This window comes from Tamandua tetradactyla, chromosome 2 (genome assembly GCF_023851605.1).
Source record: "Tamandua tetradactyla isolate mTamTet1 chromosome 2, mTamTet1.pri, whole genome shotgun sequence".
Taxonomy (NCBI): Eukaryota; Metazoa; Chordata; class Mammalia; order Pilosa; family Myrmecophagidae; genus Tamandua; species Tamandua tetradactyla.
The window spans coordinates 212,438,368-212,455,760 of record NC_135328.1 but is presented as its reverse complement, the minus strand read 5'-3'; positions in this window follow the sequence as shown (position 1 = coordinate 212,455,760).

Sequence of the window (17,393 nt, the reverse complement as noted above, 5' to 3'; positions counted from 1 at the left end):
CTCTCCTGTTTGGCCAGGCCAGAAAACAGATGGATCTTGGAGGATGGCATTGGATTATTGTAAACTCAACCAGGTGGTGACTCCATTTGTAGCTGCTGTTCCAGATGTGGTATCATTGCTTGAACAACTCAACACATCCCCTGGCACCTGGTATGCAGATATTGACCTGGAAAATGCTTTTTTCTCAATAGCTTTAGGTAAGGAGTACTGGAAACAGTTTGTTTCCAGCAGGCAAGGCCACCACTATACTTTCAATGTCCTACGTCTGATGTATATCAACTCTCCAGCCCTATGTCATAATCTTGTCCACAGAAATCTTGGTTCTTCCTCCCACATGACTTCTCACTGGTCCATTATATTGATGAGATCCGGTTGATTGGACCTAGTGAGCGAGAAATAGCATACTGCAGACTTATTTGTAAGACTTTTGCATGTCAGAGTATGGGGCATAAATCCAACAAAAATACAGGAGCCTTCCACCTCTGCGAAATTTCTAGGGGTCCAGTGGTAATTTTCATGTCAAGATATCCATTCTAAAGTGAAGTATAAGCTATTGCATCTAGCCTCTCCTGTGACCAAAGAAGAGGTTTGGTCTCTCTTGCTGTTGTTGGTCTCTTTTGAATTTAGAAACAACATATTCCTCATTTGGATGTGCTACTCCAGGTCCTCTAACGAGTAACCAGAACAGCACCTATATTTTTGTGGGGACCTGAACAAGAGGAGGCAATGTGACAGGACCAGGCAGCTATACAAGCTGCACTGCCACTTGGACCATATGATCCAGCAGATCCAAATGTCCTGAAGTGTCAGTGGCAAATAAGGATGCGTCTGGAGCCCTTAGCAGGCCCCTCCATGAGAATCACAGCATAAGCTCCTAGGACTTTGGAATAAGGTCTTGCCATCCTCTGCAAATAAGTACTCTTCTTTTGAGAAACAGGTTTAACCTTGCAACTGGACCTTGGTAGAGAATGGATGATTAACCATGGGCCACCAAGTTGCCATTAGACTTGAGTTGCCTGTTCTGAGCTGGGTTGCGTGACACACCAAGCCATAAAATTGATCATGCACTGTAGCACTTCATCATAAAATACAAATGGCACGTACAAGATAGGGCCAGAGCACGTCCTGAAGGCACAAGTAAGTTACACGCAGAAGTGGCCCAAATGCCCATGGCACTCACTCCTGCTGCCTTACCTTCTCTTAACCAGCCCGGAGTTGTAACTTCTTGGGGAATTCCTTATAGTCAGTTAACTGAGGAGGAAATAGCACTGTGTAGTGTTGATGATTTCGTGTTAACTCTTGGCCATCACATGCATTTTCAGTTTTCCCCCTATACCCCTCTTTTATTTATTCTTTGCTATCAAACCATTCACATTGTTAATGTGAGAACTTATTTATAATCATTAATTTAGTCATTGGGATACATGGCACTATACATCCTTCTTTCAATCATATTCTCCTTCAATATGGCCGTGTTACTTATAACCCACTAATTAGTTAACATCACTTCTGCACATTCCTTTGAATTTATATTCCAACTGTTTGGGTAGCTTTCTTCCATCTCGTGCTTTTGTGTACCTGCAGGTCTGCTATATTCTACATTGGAACCACTGAGATTACTTTGCGAGAGTCAACATAATGAAATTATACACTATCTGTCCTTTTGTATCTGGCATATGTCACTCAGCATTGTATCCTCAAAGTTCATTCATGTTATATGTTTCAGGACATCATTTGTCTCACTGCTGCATAATATTCCATTGTATGTATATATAACATTTTGTTTATCTCATTTGTACATTGTTGCTTCCACGTTGGCGCAGAGTGCAAAGGATATTATGGAATGATGAGAAAGACAGACGGGATCAGGGGGTCTGAAGCTCAGTGACAACAGACAACTTTATTCTTAACTAGTTCCTGCTTATATACTGCAGGGTTCATGTGACAAAGAGTACGCATGCACCTGGCAAGGATACTGAGTGCTTACTTAAGATGACCATAAAGAACCTGGGGTTAAGACAAAACAAACATTCTCTCTCTCCCAGACTGTTCTCCATGAAGCAAATGACTATCTCCACAGTTTACTGCTGCTGCCACTCTGACACCAGCTGTTCTCAACAAATTCCGCAGGTCTTGTTTTAACTCTTGCTCCCCCAGTACATCAGTGCTTGGGTTGTTTCCGTTTCTTGGCAATTGTGAATAGTGCTGCCGTGAACATAGGTGTACAAATGTCAGTTCACGTCACTGCCCTCCTCTCTTCTGGGTATATACCGAGTATTGGTATTGCTGGGTCATAGGACAAGTCAATACTTAGTTTTCTGAGGAATCACCAAACTGCTTTCCACAATGGTTGCACCATTGTCGCATTCCCACCAACAGTGAGTAAGTATTCGTATTCGCCACATCCTCTCCAACCTTTGCAGTCGTCTGTTTGTTCAATAGTAGTCATTCTTATAGGTGTGAAGTGATATCTCCATGTTGCCTTAGTTTGCATTTCTCTTATAGCTAATGAAACTGAGGCTCTCTTCATGTGCTTTGTAGCCATCTGTATTTGCTCTTCAGAGAAGTGTCTTTTCATGTCCTCTGCTGTTTTATAGTTGGGTTGTTTGTTCTTTTGTTCTTCAGCAATACAATTTCTTTATGCACTCAGGATATCAAGCCTTTGTCCGATATGTGGTTTCCAAATATTTTCTCCCCTTGAATTGGCTGTCTCTTCACCTTTTTAACAAAGTCCTTTGAGGCATGAAAGCTCTTTTTATTTCCCATTTTATTTATTCCCCATTTTATTTATTTCCCATTTTATTTATTTATTTATTTATTTTGCTGCTTGTGCTTTTGTTACAAAAATCTAAGAAGCCATTAGATTTTATTACTAGATCTTGAAGATGTTTCCTTGCATTTGTTTTAGAAGTTTCGCAGTACTGGCTCTTACATTTAGGTCTTTAATTCATTTTGAATTGATTTTTGTATAGGGTATAAAGTAGGGGTCCTCTTTCATTCTTTTGCCTATTAATATTCAATTCTCCCATGCCACTTATTGAAAAGACTATTATGTCCCAATTCAGAGGTTTTCAGGGCCTTATCGAAGATTAAATATCCATAAATTTGGTGGTCTCTATATGCACTCTTGTTTCTATTCCATTGGTTAATGCTTCTATCTTTGCACCAGAGCCATGCAGTTTTATAGGTCTTTGCATTGTTTTTTTTATTTTTAAAATTCTGGTAACATGTATCTTTTTAGTTTTTTACAGTTCTTTGTGTTTTTTTCCTTTATTTTGGTAACAACATCATGCAGTTTTGACTACAGTGGCTTTATAGTAAGCTTTAAAGTCAGGAGGGGACGGTCCTCCCACTTTGCTCTGCTTTTCGAGGATATCTTTAGCTCTTTAGGGTGTCTTTCCCTTTGATATAAAGTTGGTAACCAGATTTTCCAAGTCTTCAAATAGTTTTTTGGGATTTATATTGGTATCGCTTTGAATCTGCAGACCAGTTTGGATAGAATTGACATCTCAATGACATTCAACCTTCCTATCCATGAGCATGGAATGTCCTTCCATCTATTTAGGTCATTTCTTATTTCTTTTAGCAATTTTTTGAAATTTTCTATGTATAAGTCTTTGACATCCCTGTTTAGGCTTATTCATAAATGCTTGATTCTTCTGATCACTACATTGAAAGGAATTTTTTCCTTGATTGTCACATCAGTTAGGTCATTGCTTGTGTATAGAAACATACTGATTTTGGTGCAGTATTCTTGAATCCTGCCACTTTGCTGAATTTATTAGCTCAAGTATCTTTGCTGTAAATTTCTCAGGGTCTTCTAAGTATAGGATTATGTCATTCACAAATAATGAAAGCTTTACTTCTTTCTTTCCTATTGGGATACCTTTGATTTCTTTCTCCTGTCTAATCACTCCCCCAATTATGGGAACTGCATTCAGTTTCTCACCATTAAGTATGATGCTGGCTATGGGTTTTTCATATGTGCCCTTCATGAAATGGAGAAAGTTTCCTTAGATTCCTATCTTTTGATGTGTTCTTATCAAGAAAGGACATTGGCTTTTGTCGAGTGCTTTTTCACCATCAATCGATATGATCATGTGATATTTCCCTTTTGATTTTTTAACGTGCTGTATTACATTGATTGACTTTCTTATGTTAAACAACTCTTGTGTTCCTGGTGTAAATCCAATTTGGTCATGATGTATAATTCTTTAAACGTGTTGTTGAATTCAATTTGCTAGTATTTTGTTAACGATATTTGCATCTATGTTCGTTGGGAAATTTGGCCTGTAGTTTTCCTTTGTTGTGGCCTCCTTATCCAGATCTGGCCCTGGAGTGATGTAAGCTTCATAAAATGAGTTAGGTCATGATCCTTTCCTCACAGTTTTTTGGAAGAGTTTGAACAGGATTGGTGTTAGTTCTTTTCAGAATGTTTGATAAAATTCATCTTTGAAGCTATCTGGTCCTGGGCTCTACTTTGTGGGAAGAATTTTGAAGACTGTTTGAATCTCTGTACTTATAATTGGTTTGTTGAAATATTCTATTTCTTCTCAAGTCAGTATAGGTAACTCATGTGTTTCTAGGAACTTGTACATTTTATCTATGTTGTCTACTTTTTCACATATAGTGTTCATAATAGTCTCTTATGGTTTTAAAATTTCTTCATGATCTATTTCTCATATCTGATTTTGTTTATTTGCTTTCCCTCTCTTTTTTCATTGCTAGTTTAGCTACGGGTCCATCAATTTTACTGATTTTCTCGAAGAACCAATTTTTTATTTTATTGATTCATTCTATAGTTTTATTGTTCCCCAGTTCATTTATTTCTGCTTCAATGTTTATTATTTCTCTTTTATTTGCTTTGGGATTAGTTTGCTGTTCTTTCTATAAATTCTCCAGCTGAGTAATTAAATTCTCAAGTTTTCTTTATTCTTGTTTTTTAATATAGACAATTATTGCAATAGATCTCACTCTCAGCACTGCCATTGCCACATCCCATAAGTTTTCTTTTTTAGTATTTTTATTGGCAAAACTTCACACACATGCAGCCCTTACATGGTGTACAATAAATGGCTCACTATATCACCACATAGTTGTGTATTCATCACCATGATCATTTTTTAGACTATTTGCCTCACTCCAGAAAATGAAGTAAAAAGAAAAGAAAAAAACTCATATACCCATACCCCTTACCCCCCTCTCATTGACCACTAGTATTTCAATCTACCCAATTTATTTGAACCCTTGTCTCACCTAATGTTTATTTATTTTTAATCATGTTTTTTGTTCATCTGTCTATATCCTGGATACAAAGAATTTCAGACACAAGGTATCCATAATCACACAGTCACATTCTAAAAGTTATATCATTCTACAATCATCTTCAAGAATCAAGGCTACTGGAACACAGCTCAACAGTTTCAGAGTACTTCCCTCTAGCCACTGCAATACACCATAAACTATAAAGGGATATCTATATAAAGCATAAGAATAACCTCTAATATAAAAGCTCAACTCTGTTTGAAAAGTCTCAGCCACTGCAACTGTATTTTGTCTCATTTCTCTTTTCCCACTTTGGTCAATTAAGCTTTCTCAATCCTATAGTGCCAGGTCTTGGCTCATCCTGGGAGTTTTGTTCCACACTGCCATGGAGATTTACACACCTGAGAATCATGATCCATGTCATGGGGTGGGCAGTGAGCTCACCTACTGAGTTGACTTAGAGAGAAAGGCTACATCTGAGCAACAAAGGAAGTTCTCTGGGTGTCACAGTTAGGCATAACTTTAAGTAAGCTTAGCCTATCCTTTGTAGGAATAAGTTTCATAGAGTTGAATGCCAAGATAGAGGGCTCAGCTGATTGATTTGGTTATTTCCCCTTCTTGTGACTATGGCAGGAATTCTCCAAATGGGGAAGTTGAATATTTCCTCCATTCTCCTCAGTGCCCCCAAGGGGACTTTGCAAATACTTCTTTATTCACTGCTCAGATTACTCTTGGATATATTGGGGCATCGCACTAACCTGGACAAACCACTAAGATCTCACACCCTATTCAAGATTCCATGTACTTAAGGTGCTCAACTAAACTGGCCATACCAGTTAAATTACATAATGTACTATCCAAAATACAAATTTGGCACCAAACATCTTTTCCTTTGGTCTCATTCAGAAGTTGAAGTTTTAAAATACAGATGACATCATCCTTTACCCTGTATTCTGATACACCTTTGTCCTATCAATATCAGCTTCATTATACCTCTAGTCAAAGTTTAATCTCTCTTTCAACTTTTTCATCGGTTCCCGTATGGAGTAGTGCTGACTTTTGGAGCTCTAGCTCTGAGACTCAGGTGTCACATAAATACCTGAAATTTCTGGGAATGACCAGGTTATATACAAACAGCTCAGGATCTCAGAATTTAGAAATAAGTTACAGCTCATGTATAGATGTAACTGCTATAAGAGCTTACAATCTAGGACCCTTTCTGAAAGGCTCCAACGTAACAACCTCTCGACTCAATTCACCCAGTTTTTATATTATAGTTAGTCAATAAGAATGAGGAATGATGATATTTGTCTTTTTGTTTTTAGCATTTCATTCAATATAGACCCTTAAGATTGATTCACCTAGTTGCATGCCTCACAACTTCATTCCTTCTTGTGGACACTCATATTCAATACCTTGCAATGTTCACATTCACTTGTTCTCCCTCTGCAAAAGTGTTTTTATTTGTACACTTAATCATCATCAATGTCCACTATAGGCATTTTTGTGATATACCATCTCAGTCTTTATCTCATCTTTCCTTCTGATTTCATACATGCTCCCATCCCTCCTCCATCAATCAGACTCACATTCAGCTTATATTATTGTGCTACAATCAGGTAGTATTTTGCTATCCATTTCTGAAATCTTATCATCAGTCCTGTTGCATAATTTATATTCCTTCAGCACCAATCTCTATCCTATTTCTATCTTCTAACAACTTGTGTTCTTCGCTTCAACTCTCAAAGTTCATTCATTAATTTTAGTTCATACTATTGAGACCATACAGTATTTGTCCTTTTGTTTCTGCTTAATTTCACTCAACATTATGTTCTCTAGATTCATTCACGTTGTTACAAGCTTCATGAATTTATTATCTCTTACAGCTGCCGAATATTCCATTATATGTTTATAACACAGCTTGTTTAGTCTCTTATCTGTTGATGGACATTTGGGCTGTTTCCATTGCTTGGCATCAATAAATAATGCTGCTATAAGTATTGGTGTTTATATGTACCTCTTTCTTTAAAACCTCTCCAGAACTTGTCATTTCTGTTTTGTTTCATTTTTTGTTTGTTTGGTTGGTTGGTTGGTTTTTTTGGTAGTGGCTCTCTGAGTGGGTAATAGGTGATATCTCATGGTGGTTTTGATTTGCCTTTTCCTAGTAGTCAGTGAAGTTGAGCATCTTTTCCTGTGCCTTTTAGCCATTTCTGTTTCCTCTTATGAGAAGTGTCTATTCATGTCTTTTGCCCATATTTTAATTTTAATTGTGTTGTATGTCTTCTGGTTGTTGAGTTGAAGAATCTATTTATATATTCTGGATACTAAATCCTTATTTGATACGTGGTTTCCAAATATTGTCTCCATTGCACAGGCTGCCTTTTTACTTTTTTGACAAAGTTCTTTGATACCTAAAAGTGTTTAATTTTCAGGAGTTCCCATTTATCTATTTCTTTTTCTCAGTGCTCATGATTTGGGTGTAAAGTCAAGAAAACCACCTCCTATTACAAGGCTCATAAGATATTTCTCTACATTTTCTTCTAAAAGTTTTATGGTCTTAGCTCTAATGTTTAGGTCTTTATCCATTTTGAGTTAATTTTTGTATATGGTGTGAGATATGGATCCTGAATGAGTTGTTTCAACTCCTGTATCTCCTTTGAACTGTTGGTTTGTTCCTTTGGTTGGGACATACCTTCGATATTTCTAGTATGAGTCGTTATTTTTTGCTGGCGTCTAGGCATTTGATTTCCTTAATGGGTTTTTCTGGAGGTTTTTTAATACTCTTTTACCTAGGATTTTCTTGCTGGTTTGCTTTGTTCTCTATCTGTTCTTTGACGTTCAGTTCAACCGATTCTAGACCTCTAGCACAGGTTCTGTTTAAGTGATCAGTTTACCTCAATGATCAGGGTCCCCTCAGATATTATAGATCTCATCAGATTTTCCCAGAACAGACAGGCCTGCATCTCTGGTGGAAAGAGTAGCCAGCATCAGTTTTCCCTGAGGGTGAGACCCACAGTTTGTCAGACTTTCTGATGAAGCTTCTAGACACTGGGCTTTTCCTATCGTGCTCAACAACGTGGCAATTGTCTTCCTGAAGCTTCCCACCAGCTTAAAAAGATGAGGTGCCTTTAAATTCAGCGGACTCTCCCTGCCAAGTTGTGGTTGAGATCCCCTTCCCATCCCTTTAGTCATCTCTTCTCCTCCTGGGATGCCCAATAATGCCTCTATTTGGGTACTTTGTGTTATCTATCATTTCCCTGATCTCTAGTTCCATTTTTTCCAATTTCCTTGCCATTTGTTCTTTTATGTGTTCAAGTTCAACTTTCCTATACTCCACTTGCCTTATTCTTTCTTCTGCCTCTTCAGATCTGCTTTTGTGTGTCTCCAGGATACTTTCAATTTGGTCTACGGTACCTTTCATCTCTATGAGATCTACCATTTTTCTGTATATTCTTTCAGATCCTTCTTTTTTTTTTTTTTTTGCTTTTCCAGTGTCATTTAATTTTTTTTTTATGTTACTATGTATAACATTGATTAATTGTCCCTGATTCTGTGTCCCCTCTAGTGATTTAATTAGCTCATTGACTGGGCTATATCTGTATGAGACTTAATGGGCTTTATGATTTTCTGTTGTACATGGGCATCTAAATGTCTTACTAAGATTATTTTGCAATGGCGTTTCATTCATTTTTGTATGGTTTTGCAATTAGATTTGCATTGAATGTTTCCTTTTAGGGGCTAAGCGTGAGGTTGCCATATGATCTTGCATCTGTGTTGCTCAGTTTATACATGAAGGAACTGAGTGGGGGTTACAAATGGACATTTGCACACGGGTGTTTATGGTACCAGTGTTCATGATTCACAATGTAATGAGGTGGCCTAAAGGAAAGGAAGGGGGAACTATGATGCATATACACAGCAGACTACTCAGTGGCCACAAGAGGAATGAAGATGTGGGGCATGCGACTAGGTAAATGAACCATAATGATTGTCTGTTGAATGAAATAGTAGAATAAAATGACAAATATTATCATGCCTCACTCAAATGGATGAACTATAATATAAAAAGTCAGTGAATTGTAGTTGAGAGCATGGGTTATCAGGTTGGGGCCTATTGTAAAGGGTCCTAGATTGTAAGCTCTTACAGCAGTCACATATATTCAGGAACTGTAAGTGCCATATCAATCTGCAAACCCATTGGTAGATATATACATAGATATATACACTCAGTGTAGGTATAAGAATGGACACTTACATAGGTGTCTATGATGGCAGTGTTCACAATTCATAATGGATGGAGGTGTCCTAAGGGTACAACAACTGAGAGATGGAAGGCAGAACTGTGGTGTGTATATACAATGGACGACTGAGTAGCTGCAAGAAGGAATGAAGTTGTGAGGCATGCAACTAGGTGAATGAGCATTCAGGACAGTGTGCTGAAGGAACTGGCAGAAATTGAAAGACAAATATTGCCATGCCTCACTCATCTGGACTAACTATAATATGCAAACTCATAGCATTGAAGTTGAGAGCATGGGTTATCAGGTTAGGTGGGACCAATCGTAAATGGTGCTAGATTGCAAGCTTTTGAAGCAGGAACATATTCAGAAATGGTAACTGCTATTTCTAAATTCTGAGGTACTGAGCTCTTTGTGTATAACCTGGACTTTCCTTTGGTTATTCATGTGATACTTGAGACTCTGAGTTTGAGCACTGAACCTATGAAAATCTGTACTACCCCATATAGCAACTGTTTAAAAAGTTGAAAAAGTGGTCAGAGTTTGACTACAGGTATGAATGAAGCTGATTTAGATAGGACTAAGGTAAATCGGAACACTGGATAAAGGATGATATCATCCATAGTTAAAATTTCAACTTCTGCATGAGACCAAAGGGAGAGATATTTATGTGGTCAAAATTTATATTTTACATAGCATATTATCTCATTTAATTTGTATGGCCAGTTTATTTGAACACAATAATTACATGGATTCTTAAATAGGCCATGAGATTTGCTGATTTGTACTGGTTAGTGTGACATGTACTAGACTAATTTGAGCAGAGAATTTAAAAGTATTTGCAAAGCCCCCATGGAGGGCTGGGAAGAAAGGAGGAAATATTCAACTTCCCCATCTGGGAAATTCCTGATATCCTCACAAGTAGTGAGGACAACCTATTCAATAGACTAAGATCTCCATCTTGGGTTTCACCCATATGAAAGCTTTTCCTGAAATGGAGAAGCTAAGCCAACTTATGATTATGTCCAAGAGTCACCCCCAGAGAGACTCTTTTGTAACTCAAATGTGGCCTCTTTCTCTCTAAGCCAGCCTGGAAGGTGAACTCACTGCCCTCCCCAGTACGTGGGTCCTGACTCTCAGGGGTGTAAATCTGCTGGCAACATAGACAGGATTCTTGGGATAAGCTGGTTCCCAGAATTTTGGGATTGAGAAAGACTTCTTGGCCAAGAGGGGGAAGAGAGATATGAGACAAAATAGTTTCAATGGCTCAGAGATTTCAGAGTTGAGAGGTTATCCTGGAGGTTATTCTGAAGTATGGGAAACTACAAAAGAATGTATCATGTGTGTGAACCAGCCCTAGTGGAAGCCGTTCCAAACTTGTCTAATCTTAAACAGCAAAGATACCTTCCAGATTTCATGGGTGCTGTTGGTATCTATGCCGTGTGCACAGTACGAGAAAAAGTGAATTCTATTTAAATGCCTAGTGGTGTCTCAGATCAGAATCTCCATGTCAGCGAAGCTTAGGGTCAGGGAGGATATTTTTATTTTGTTTTTCTAAGAACCATTTTTGTTGACACATGTTTGTATACAAACAGTCCATAAATGGTGTACAATCAATGGTTCACAATATTATCTCATAGTTGTATATTCATCACCATGATCACTTTTTAGAAGACTTGTATCACTCCAGAAAAAGAAATGAAGAGAAAAACTCATGCATACCATACCCCTTTCTCTGCCCTCTCATTGACCACTAGTATATCTATCTAGCCAATTTATTTTACTCCTTTTCTTCCCTATTAGTTATTTATTTTTTACCCTTATTTTTTACTCATCTCTTCATACCCTGGATAAAAGCAGCTTCGGACACCATAAATTCATCTGATATAAACAATCACTGCACACAGCATCAACGCCTAGTTCTGATCTAGCCCCATAATCAATTCTAGAACATTTTTATTACTCTAGACCAGAAACAAAGCTAAAGAAGAAAGCCCGCTCCTCCTGTACCCATGTTCACACCCCTGTCAATGCCCTTTGGTGTCAAACATTTATTACTGTTGATGAAACTATATTAAAGCATTAGTGTTATCTATAGTCTATAGTTTGCAACAGGCTCATTTTTAGAGAGTAGGTTTTGATGCTACATTTGCATCCATTTTTACCTAAGGCTGAGGAAACATCATTTATGCTGCAAGGATGAGTTCTGTGTGGCCAATGTGTTGTCTTGTCCTCCTTGGTGAAAAGAGAGAGCCTGTTGTAGAAGAATCTACCATGGCTGCAGAAAGGCTCCTGTGCAGGGGGGAGCAGGGAGAAGGGTAGGAGGGACCCTATGGGAACAGGGCTGGGTTTGGGCTCACCCCAGGGTGGGTTTGGACCACTTGGTAAGGGTCGCTGTTGGGGAATAAGCAGCCCCTTCCTCCCACTGCAGCCCAGAGATGGGAATGGGGAACTCCGGTGCCGCATTTGAAGCCAAAGAAATAGTCTGAGATCCTGGAAGACTGAATTGCCAGCCTCATTCAGGAGTGAGCAGAGCTGTGTCCAGGTGCTGTTGGTATCAGGATACAAAGTTTGGGCATCTCATGTCTGCTGCTTGCAGTGCAGGAGGTGGTGGCCTTTAGTCCCAGTGGCCTGAATGCTGAGGGAACCTATGTCATGGCAGCCTGAGCCCAAGATCCTGAAAAGGAAAAGAAAGACAAGTTGCTGAGTCCAGGAGTCAGGCCCCAGGTGATCAGGGGAGGGGTTAAGGATGGGGTTACCCCAGGGTCAGTAACAGGGTATATCACCTGGGCAGGGAGCAGGGAGCAGGGAGCTTGGGGAGCAGAGTAGCCAGGCCCTGGCTGGGGACGTCTGGAGCTCTGCCCCCTGAGAGCCTACAGAGCAGGGCAGCCTATGTTTAAAGGGAGCAGACTTGCCCGTGTGCAAGTTTTCATCCCTACTGTGGGAGAAAAGCCAAATTCTCTATATATTTCTAGTGGTATCTCAGGTCAGAATCTCCATGTCAGAGAAGCTTAGGGACAAGGGAGCATTTGTTTGTTTGTTTTTAAATGCATTTTTTTGAGATATAATCGCATGCCATACAACCAGTGAAGTATGCATTCACTGGCTCAAAGAATCAACAAATAGTTGTGCATACAAACCCATGATCAATTTTACACCACTTTCATTACACCAGATGAGAAATAAATATAAATTAGAAAACCCAGTCCTCCCATACCCCTTATACCCCATGTCGTTGACCATTTTTGTAATATGTATTTGCTGTTGATGAAAGGATATTAAAGCTTTACTATAAACTGTAGGACATAGTTTGCAGTAGGTTCATTTTTTTTAGGGAGTATGTTTTGAGGTTATATTTTCACCAATTGTTACCTAAGGCTGAGGAAACATCATTTATGTAAATATGCCTTGAAACGGGGCAGATGGAGATTAACATTAGGATTAGACCTATGGGAGGGAATTCTGGTAAAATGGGGGAATAGGAGAGGCTGAGCTCACCCTGGCTCCCTGCAACAGGAGGAAGGACTGTGAAGCGGCCAGGACAGCAGTTCCAGGCTGTGAGTGATGCGGGAGCGTCTTCATCCCTACCTGGGGACCCTGGTGAAAAAGCGGAGATGGTGGGAATGGAATCCAGCCCACCTGCACAGCTGACTGGGGAGGTCTCCCTCAGGGCTCCGCAGGAGGGAGCGCCCAGGAGGAATTCTGAAGCTGAAACTCCTGCTTTCCCTGCATACAAAGACAGATCAGACAGAGCACAGTGACTGCCGCCCTCCCCTGAGACAGACTGCCAGAGCCCTGGTCACTTCTGGACAGACTGCATCTGCCTTCAGGGAGGAGGGAGAAACCCAGAGGCTGCCCAGAAAAAACTTGCCATCAGGAGGGACCTGCTTGGGCTCCTGATATGCTCCCCTCCTCTCACAGAGGCCAGGAGACCTTGGTGTTTGCAGAGAGAGAGACGAGGTCCAGTAAGCAGCAGAACTGGGCACCCCAACCACCCACCATATATTTCCGGATTGGATGTGAGCTGGGGAAATTGAATTTCCCAGTCCCGCAGCCCAAGATCATCCCAAGTGAGAGTTTAGGGGCCACAAGAGCCGGCAGGCGCGCAAACCGTGGGTCCTGCTGGAAGTACTGTGGGTTTCTTATTAATGAATCCCACACCTGTAGCCAGACACAGGCAGGCCTGAGGGGAAGCGGTGGCTCCTGGCGCTATCTGCTGGGAGAAGTGGAAAGTGCAGTAGACAAATTGCCTAGCTGCCTAGTTCTTAACAGAGCTTTAGAGAATTGCAATTCCCACCTGAGTTCCAGGACTTGGTTTGTGGGAAAAGGACCGATAAACCAAGTCCAAAGGGGACTTCTCCACACTTTCTCTAGCACTTGTCCCTCTCAGTTTATTTTAAACTCTTTTATTCACACGTCGTACAGTCCAGTCCTATTGGAGTGGCTGGAAGCCAGTACCTGAAACTGTTGAGCTGTGTTTCACCAGCCTTGAGTCTTGAAGATGACTGTATAATGATATAAGTTTTACAATGTGACTGTGTGATTGTGAAAATCTATGTCTAATGCTCCTTTTAACTGTTGTATGGACAGATGAGTAAAAGAACATGGGTTAAAATAAACAATAGGGTTAAAAGTGTAAAATAAATTGGTTAGATTGGAATACTAGTGGTCAAAGAGAGGTTGAGGTAAGGGGCATGGGGTGTATGAGTTTTCCTTTTTCTTATTTTTTGGAGTGATGCAAATGTTCTAAAAATAATACTGGTGATGAATACACAACTATGTGATGTTGTTGTGAACCATTGCTTGTACATCATGTATGACTCTGTGTGTATGAAGATTTGTCAATAAAAATATAAAAAAATAAAAGATCATATGACCTCCTGTGGAAACAGCACACTGCCCTCTGGAGTGGCTGCACCTCTCAGCTACCCCACCAGCAACGAATAGTTATATCTCTTTCTCCACAATTTCTCTAGCACTTGTTTCTTTCTGTTCATTTTAAACAGTTTTATTCACACATCATACAGTCCATCCTAACTAAATGGACAGAACTTTGCCACTATTATCTGTGGGTAGACATGTCCCTTCCGTCCACAAAAAATCCATACTCCTCCCCTGAACACCCTGCTTATGACATTTGCTTTTGGCATATTGCCTTTGTTAGATTCCGTGGAAGCACATTGCAATTTTATTAGCTTGCATTGATCGCACTTTTTCCTGTATGCCACTCCATTTTCAACACCTTGCAATGTTGGCATCCATTTGTTCTCCCTCATGTAAAAGTGTTTTAAAATTTGTACATTTATCACCATCATTCTCTACTGTAGACATTCATCAGCTATACCATCTCAGATTTATCTTGTCTTTCCTTTTGGTTTAGTATGTGCCCCCCAGCCCTTCTTCCTAATACACATTCAGCCTCATTTAGTGCTTATGTTATTGTGCGGCCATCAGATACTACTGTACTACCCATTTCTGGATTTTACAGTCAGTCCTGTTGCACATTCTAAATTCCTTCAGCACCAAAGGCTCAATCTCGACCCTCTTTCTATCTCCCGATAAACTGTGTTCTTAACTGTAACGCTCAGAGTTCACTCATTAATGTTAGTTCTTATTAGTAAGACCATCGAGTATTAGTCCTTTTCTTTCAGGCTAATTTCACTCAGCAAAATGTCCTCAAGTTCATCCACACTCTTACATGTTTCATTATTTTCTTCTGTCTTACAGCTGCATAATATTTCATTGTATGTCTATACAACAGATTGTTCACCCATTTGTACATTGATGGACATCTGGGTTCTATCCCTCTCTTGGCGATTATAACCAATGTGCTGTAAACATCCATGAGGACATGTCCTTTTCTGCCCATTCCTTCACTTCCTCTGAATATATGCCTAGTAAAGGGATTGCTGGAGCATATGGCATATGGCAATTCTATACTTAGCTTTCTGAGGAACCGCCAAATTCCCTTCTAGAGCAATTGTACCATTTTACATTCCCAGCAACAGTAGATAAGCTGCCTCTTTCTTCTCATCCTCTCCAGCACTTTTGGTTTTCTGTTTCTTGATAACAGCTGTTCTGCTGGGGGTGAGAAGAAATCTCATTGTGGTTTTCATTTGCATTTCCCTAGTAGCCTATGAAGTTGAGCATCATTTCATTGGCCTTTTAGACATTTGATTTCCTCTTCTGAAAAGTGTCTGTTCATGTCTTTTGCCCATTTTTTAACTGGGCTGTTTCTTTTCATGTTGCATTGTAGAATCTCTTTATAAATTCTGCATATGAAATGATTATCTGACGTATGGTTACCAAATATTGTCCCCCATTGTGCTGGCTGCCTTTTTACTTTCCTGACAAACTTCTTTGATGCACAAAAGTGTTTTATTTTGAGGAGATCCGATTAATCTATTTCTTTATTCATTGTTCATGCTTTGGGTATAAGATCAAGGAAATGACATTGGGCCAGTTGGAAGTTATTATGTATCCCAGTAAAGCCATGTCTTTTAATCTCCATTCAATATTGCTGGGAGGGATCATTTGGATTGCTTCCACGGAAATGCGACCCACTCAACTGTGGGTGGTAACCTTTGAATGGATGGTTTCCATGGAGATGTGTCTCCACCCACTCAAGGAGAGGTTGCTTATTGAAATCCTTTAAGAAGGAACCATTTTGGAAAAAGCTTGAGAGCCACCAGAACCAACAGAGCCCACACAGCCAGACACTGTTGGAGCAGAAGGAAATCACCTCCAGGGAAGCTTTGTGAAATGATGAGACAAAGCTAGCAGACATTGCCATGTGCCCTCCCAGCTGGGAGAGAAATCAGAAACTTCATTGGCCCTTTCTTTGGCCTTAAGGAATCTTTCCCTCAATGTGTTCATTTGGGCATTTTCACAGCCTTAGAACTGTAAACTTTCAACTTAATAAATTCCCTTTTTAAAAGCCATTGCAGTTTTAGTCCTTTGCATTCTGGTTGCTTTTCCAAACTAGAAGAGATTGTGGCACCAGGAGTGGGGTGCTGCTGCAGTTCACAAAGACCAACATGTTGGAATGGCTTTTTAAATGGATAAGATGTAGATTCTGGAAGTTTGGTATAGTAGGCCTAGAATGCTTTAAAGAGATTGTTGGTAGAAATATGGACTCCAAATATACTTCTGATAAGGACTTAGACAAAGTTGATGTACGTGTTATTGCAAACTGGAAGGAAGTTGACCCTTGTTTTAAAATGGAAAAGAATCTAGCAAAACTGAAAACTGGTTTCAGATGGAAGTCAGATCTTAAAAGCCATGAACTTGGAAATTTAGCAGAAGAAATTTCCAAACTAGAAGTGGAAAATGCAGTCTGTCCGCTCATTGACACTTACAGTAACATGCGAGAGGAAAGAAATAAGTTGAGAATTGAACTCTTGGATCCAAAGAAACCAGAAATTGATGTTGTGGGAAATTCTGAGCTTCCCAGAAGGGAAACCGCAGAGACTAGTGCCTATGTGTGGATTTAACCAATTCTGGAACCAGTCAGCCATTTCAGAAAATCCAGGATTGGAGATGGAGTTATCCAGGAAGCGTTTGTGGAAACTTCTCTTGTCTGATGGCAGCAATCCTTGCTGTCTGCATAGAAAGACTGTTGTGGGATCTGTATAAATGACTCAAGAAAGGGCCAATGCCCTTCAGGGTTTATCTTCAGCTGGAAAGGTGCATGGGGAGGTCTGCTAGCTTTCTCACCTGGCTTCTCACTTAAATGACTTCCCCAAGGACATTTTCATTCTGCAGCTCCAAAAGTCTCTGTATGCATCAACTCTGAAACATTTTTCCAAAATGTCTCCTTCTTCAAAGACTCCTATACACAACCCCAACATCAAAGAATGGAGGCACAACTTCATTGAGACAACCTAATCA